Source organism: Panthera tigris, chromosome C1 (assembly GCF_018350195.1).
Source record: "Panthera tigris isolate Pti1 chromosome C1, P.tigris_Pti1_mat1.1, whole genome shotgun sequence".
Lineage (NCBI taxonomy): Eukaryota > Metazoa > Chordata > Mammalia > Carnivora > Felidae > Panthera > Panthera tigris.
In genome coordinates, this window is record NC_056667.1 from 129,032,489 (window position 1) to 129,039,315 (window position 6,827).

The window sequence follows — 6,827 nt, forward strand, 5'->3', positions numbered from 1 at the left end:
ATCTTGAGGAAGTCAGTAGTTTGAGGTTGGGTGGGAAAGGGGTTTGTGGCAGGCAAGAACCTGTGCTTAAATATAAATATGGTGCTATTCTGGAAAATCCATGATAATGGATGCCTGAACTTGGAAATGTTGAGTTTTATAACCCAAAAGATCATAAATCTCCTATGATTCTGTAAATACAAAAAGAGCTGATGGTTGAGACTGATTTTTGTAGGAGGTTTCAGAGTTGGAATCCCATTATGGTGCCTTATTTTCTTACTTTCTTTCTTTCCATGTCACCAATCCCCACACATTTTAATATGTATTTCAGAGTCCATCTGTCTCTGGAATGTCTCAGCCTTTCAGGGCTATTCTCTCTCAAGTCAAGAGCAATGTGTTGGAATTAGTCAGATACGCCCTCCAGACCTTCAAATTGTGGGTATCCTAATCAGTATGTGTAAAATACACGACTTTCAGGCAACTGAATCATTATGTATTCTGTCATTCTTTGACAGACATTGCCAGTCTAATTTGTGGTTAATAATCCAGTGATCAACACGAAGGAGTTGTTCTATTGTCTGGTTAGACTGAAGATCTTCATTCTCATATGTAGACACAGTCCAGTGAGGTAGAAAGCAGAGTTTGGATTAGGTTTTGGGCTCCAAATTCCATTTTATCACTTGTTATGACTTTTTTTTTTTTATCTGTCAAATGGTGATTCTATGGAGGTTATGGGGCTGTTCTTGCAATTAAATAAGATAATGGAGAAAAAAACACCTGGAATAGTGCATGACACTTAGTGGATCGCTCCCAAATGGTAATTGCTATTTCTATTTTTATTTTGGAAAACATATTTTCATCTTCCCTCATTGTGTGCAAAAATCTCTATCTAATATTTAGAGATATACCTATTGCCTCAGTCTACAAGGATAAAAGACTTTAAGGGGGAAAAAAAAAAACCACTGTGGTTATTCAAAGGATTTTTATGGCACTGATAAATGGGTCTTTTGTCCAATATAGATTTCCTCGATCACTTCAATGCTCATTATAGCAGCACCTCTGTTCTATTCTCTCTTTTACAGTTTTGTTCCTACAACAAAAGAAATCAAAGCACCCAAGTTCAATGCAGTGCAGAGCAACCCTAATCTAACTTCACTGAAACAAAGAGTCAGAACCGAAGGGACTGCCTGAATTTTTTCCCCTTGCTCTGCCCGGTGAGTGCTGCTTGCGGGAAATATGTTATCACACAGGCCACATGTACTGCAGCATCAAAGGGGGCAGAATCAGGTGAACTGGGGATTTTGTCTCTCATCAGCTTCTTTGGGAAGCTATAACATCTATAACATACCTATGACGCCATCCTCAGAGACTTATCTGCCTGCAACTCACAAACTCACCACTACAAAGTACAATGGAAGTCAACAAACCCTCAAAGACATCTAGGCTTTGAAAATTAATGAACTCTTGGGAAACAGTGTCTACTATTTTAAGAAGAAAAGCTTCTTAAAACAATAGGTTAAAGTTCATACTGAATACGGGATGGTGAATAAGTTAGCAATTATTGCTTCCATGGGCAACGTTTGATTGCCTGAGGAAGAGAAACTACAAAGCACTGTATAAGCATACCTCATGTTATTGCATTTCACTTTATTGCATTTTGTTTTTTTAAAAATTGCAAGTTTGTGGCAACCTTGCATCAAGCAAGTCTATTGATGTCATTTTTCCAACAGCATTTGCTCATGCCATGTCTTTGTGTCACATTTTGGTGATTCTTGCAATATTTCACTATTGCATTACTATTCATTATTATTTCATGCTATAATATTATTCATTATTATTTTATGCAATAATTTCATCATTATTATATTTGTTACGGTGATCTGTGATCAGTGATTTGGGATGTTACTACAGTCATTGTGTTGGGGCACCACAAACTATGCCATATAAAACAGCAAACTTAATTGATAAATGCTGTGTGTGTTCTGACTGCTCCACCAACCAGCCATTCCCCCATCTCTCTCTTTCCCCTCAGGCCTCCCTATACCCTGAAACACAATAATATTGGAATTAGGGCAATCAATAGCTATACAATGACCTGTAAATGTTCAAGTGAAAGGAAGAGTCGAATGTCTTGTCTCTCACTTTCAATCAAAAGATAGAAATGATTAAGCTCGGTGAGGAAGGCATGTTGAAAGCCATATAGGCCGAAAGTGAGGCTTCTGATGCCAAACAGTTAGCCAAGTTGCAAATGCAAAAAAGAAGTTCTTGAAGGGAATTAAAAGTGCTACTCCAGGGAACACACGAATGATAAGAAAGCACAACAGCCTTATTGCTGAAATGGAGAAGGTTTCATTAGTCTGGATAGAAGATCAAACCAACCATAACATTCCCTTAACCAGAGCCTAATCCAGGGCAAGGGTCTAACTCTCTTCATTTCTATGAAGGCTGAGAGAGGTGAGGAAGCTTCAGGAGGAAAGTTTGAAGCTTTCAGAATTTGGTTCATCAAATGTACCGAAAGAAGCCATCTTGATAATATAAAAGTAGAAGATGAAGCAGGAACGGCTGACGTAGAAGTTGCAGCACCTCATCCAGGAGATCTAGCTAAGATAATTAATGAGGGTGGCTACACTTAAGATTTTCAATTTAATCAAAACAGCTTTCTAGCAGAAGAAGATGCCATCTACGACTTTCATAGCTCTAGAGAAGTCAATGCCTGGCTTCAAAGCTTCAGAGGACAGGTTGACTCTGTTGGTAGGAGCTAATGCAGCTGGTGACTTTAAGTTAAAGCCAGTGTTCACTTACCATTCTAAAAATCCAAGAGCCCTTATAAATTATGCCAAATCTACTCTGCCTATGCTCTATAAATGGAACAACAAAGCCTGGATGACAGCATATTTGTTTATGACATGGTTTACTGAACATTTTAAGCCCACTGTGAGACTTACTGCTCAGGAAAAATATTTCTTTCAAAATATTACTGCTCATTGACAATGCACTTGGTCACCCAAGAGCTCTGAGGGAGATGTACAATGAGATTGAGGTTGTTTTCATGCCTGCTAACACAACCTCCATCCTGCAGCCCTTGGATCAAGTCTTGACTTTCAAGTCTTATTATTTAAAAACAACAACAACAACAACAACAACATAGTTCGCAAAGCATAGATAGCGATTCCGCTGATGGATCTGGGCAAAGTTAATTGAAAACCTTCTGAGAAGGAGTCACCATTCTAGATGCCATTAGGAGCACTCGCGGTTCATGGGAAGAGGTCAAAATATCAGCATTCACAGGGATTTGGAAGAAGGTGATTCCAACCCTCCTGGATGACTTGGAGGGGTTCAAGACTTCACTGTAGGAAGTAACTACAGATGTGGTTGAAATAGCAAGAGAACTAGAATTAGAAGTGGAGTCTGAAGATGTGCTGCAATCTCATGATAACACTTTCACGGATGAGGAGTTGCTTCTTATGGATAAGAAAGTGGTTACTTGAGACAGAATCTATTCCTGGTAACGATGCTGGGAAGATTGTTGAAATGACAACAAAGGATTTAGAACGTTACGTAAACTTAGTTGATAAACCGCCAGCAGGGTTTGAGAGGATTGACTCCAACTTTAAAAGAAGTTCTACTGTGGGTAAATGCTACCAAACAGTGTCACATGCTACAGAGAAATTGTTCATGAAAGGAAGAGTCCATCAATGTGGCAAACTCGTCTGGGGTCTTATTTTAAGAAATGGCCATGGCCACCTCTGCCTTCAGTAACCACCACCCTGTTTAGTGAGTAGCCATCAACATCTTGCTAAAAGTTCAGATGATGGTTAACATTTTTTACCAATAATGTATTTTTTAGTTAAGGTATGTACATTTTGTTTTTTAAAATTTTTTGAGTGTTTATTTATTTTTGAGACAGAGAAAGACAAAGCATGAACGGGGGAGGGTCAGAGAGAGGGAGACACAGAATCTGAAACAAGCTCCAGCCTCCGAGCTGTCAGCACAGAGCCCGACGCGGGGCTCGAACTCACAGACCGCGAGATCATGACCTGGGCCGAAGTCGTCCGCCTAACCGACTGAGCCACCCAGGCACCCCTAAGGTATGTACATTTTTAAAGACATAATGTTATTGCACACTCAAGAGACTATAGTATAGTGTAAACATAACTTTTTTTTTAAAGATTTTATCTTTAAGTAATCTCTACACCCAACATGGGGCTTGAACTCACAACCCTGAGATCGAGAGTCGTGTGCTTACTGACTGAGCCAGCCAGGCGCCCCTAAACATAACTTTTGTATGCACTCGGAAACTAAAAAAAAAATAAAGTGAAATCATTTGACTGGCTTTATAATACTCCCTTTACTGCAGTAGTCTGGACCCGAACCCACAGGATCTCTGAGATGTGTCTGTATCAGTGATAAAAACAAAATATCAACAAAAATGAGAACAAGCACAACCACAATCATAATAATGTGCTTTCATTTATGCAACAAGGAATCATCAAATTCCACCTTAGATTCCAGATTTGATTGCTGTACCAGAAGGCACAGGGGACAGGAGTGTCACAGCCCCTAGGTAAACAAACACCAAAATATCTGCCACCAAAATTTTACACTCACACACACACACTTTCAGAAGAGGGAGAAATAAGCATTGACTCCAGTGATCAGAAAAGGCTTCATATGGTAAACAGTAATGAAATGTGGTGAGGAACTATTTTGGAAATAGAATATGGAACGAGCTGAGGTCTGTAGGGCACGAAGGAAGAGCAAGGAAGAGGCCGAGGGAAGAAAAGGCAAGAAGTCCCAAGTGCCTGTCACCCACAGTGGGGTCACATTAGGCAAGGCCAGAGGAATATGGTGGGAGAAGGTTGCAGAGGGACATGAGCACCAGGCTGAAGAACTGGGATTTTTCCTCTGCAGTTTAGCTGATGAAAAGCCATCTGCTCTCAAGTAGGGAAATGACATATGATCAAAGATGCGGTGCGAGATTAACCTAGCAGTAGTGAATCTTCCTCAGGGATGAGGCAGGAACTGTACATATGCATAAAGAAACAAAAAGATATAATATACATATTACATATTATATATATTATATATTATACAGTGGCACTGCACAGAATAGATTAGAATGTGAAGGGGGGGAAATCATGAGCAGGGAGAACAGACAGGAAGCAGGCGGGAAGATGTAATCCTTGACCCTAGAATTATCTGGATACGTACACTTGGAGTTGCTTTTGTAACAACTGTGGCAATTTCCCCCTAATCCATTCATATCTGCTCACTAAAATCCTCTTGTGCAAAATGGTACAAATTTGCACATTGGGTTCTCAATCCACAGAAAAGAACCATGCAAACTGGTCATATGGGGCTCAAGTTCATGCTCAGTTCTTCACCTTAGGGCCCTAGTGGCACGAATGACCTTACCCGCTGGAGATCATGACTATGATCTGCAGTAGGAAAGGGAGGGACAAGTTAAGAGTAGATTTTAGTAACTAGGTCCTGGTTAACTCAGGAAAAGAGGGTATGTAGACGTCTGAGAAAATCTCTGTTGCAGTTAAGAGCACGAGGTACAATATTATTTTTCAACTCTCTGGCTAGAGGTATTCTGGTACTTGGTTTTTTCTGTTTCTCTCACTCTCTTTTAATGTTTATTTATTTTTGAGAGAGAGACAGAGAGAGAACAAAGTGGGGGAAGGGCAGAGACAGAGGGAGACACAGAATCCGAAGCAGGCTCCAGGCTCTGAGCTGTCAGCAGAGTCCGATGTGGGGCTCAAACTGCAAACCGCAAGCTCATGGCCTGAGCTGAAGTGGGATGCTTAACAAGTCAGATGCTTAACTGACTGAGCCTCCCAGGCACCCCTTCTGTTTTTCTCTAATCTACATGCCACATAGGTATCCAATTGTTCTTGAACTTCGCTTGTTTGCTTGCACACCTTTTCAGAGGATTATCAAAGTGCAATGAGGGGTTCTAGTCATCTTGAAATGAATCAGCTAATTAAATTAATTTTATCTCGGGTATATTGCTTTAGTCCAATTAAGTTACTAAGCCAATCACATCAGAATAAATCAACCATACTGTTACATAATTCTTTTTAATAAACAGAGTTATAATTATATGAAGGCAATTCTGAGGATACCATATGCTACAAAGCAGGGAACCTAATTTATTTCCTTGATTTGGAGAGACAAACTCACTCATGTGTAATAACTTTTATCATCCAAAATTTTAATTCTTATTGCATTATAAAGTTTAAAGTCTCTTGCTTGCTTTATAGATCACAGTAAGAATTCGTTCACAATGGGGCCTGAGGGGGAAAGGGAGGCTATGCAACGGATCTGAAATGATGAGCGCGAAACCCTGGGGCAAATTGGCTAAAGCAGAGTTAGAAACAAGTGCCGTTGCCTCCTGTACTTTTGAGCAGCCAATAAAAGTCGAGATGTGAGTGGGGGTTGGGGTGGGGAAAAATATGTCTTGAAACAGATCCTTAGAGAGAAGAGCCATGTTGGGACAATTCCCTTGTGTCCCACTTCTCCCTTCCCTTTTTCCTGGCAAGTAATAGGCGTTGTATCAACTCCTGTTGAAAATGACTTCTTTTGAAACATAACAACACAGAAATCCACTTAACAGATCTGAGAACGGGAATGAAAACACCTTTGTTTGACAACTTGGCCTGATTCTCCATGAGTGCTGGTGACGGTTCCACTTTGTTGTGGATGGGAACGAGTGGAGGGGGGATCAGTCCATGGTAGCATGATGTTCAGAGACCATTACCATCTCCAGCCAAGATAGCATTGGCAGAGCTATGGGCACCATTGGCCCAAGAGATGGATGCCCTGCACAGCCGTGCACACACTCA

General features: G+C 40.5%; 1 pseudogene; it reads left to right on the forward strand.

Moving 5' to 3' along the window:
• The first annotated feature begins 2,069 nt into the window (after positions 1-2,069).
• On the forward strand, positions 2,070-3,779 carry LOC107180039 (annotated as a pseudogene).
• The last annotated feature ends 3,048 nt before the right edge of the window (positions 3,780-6,827 follow it).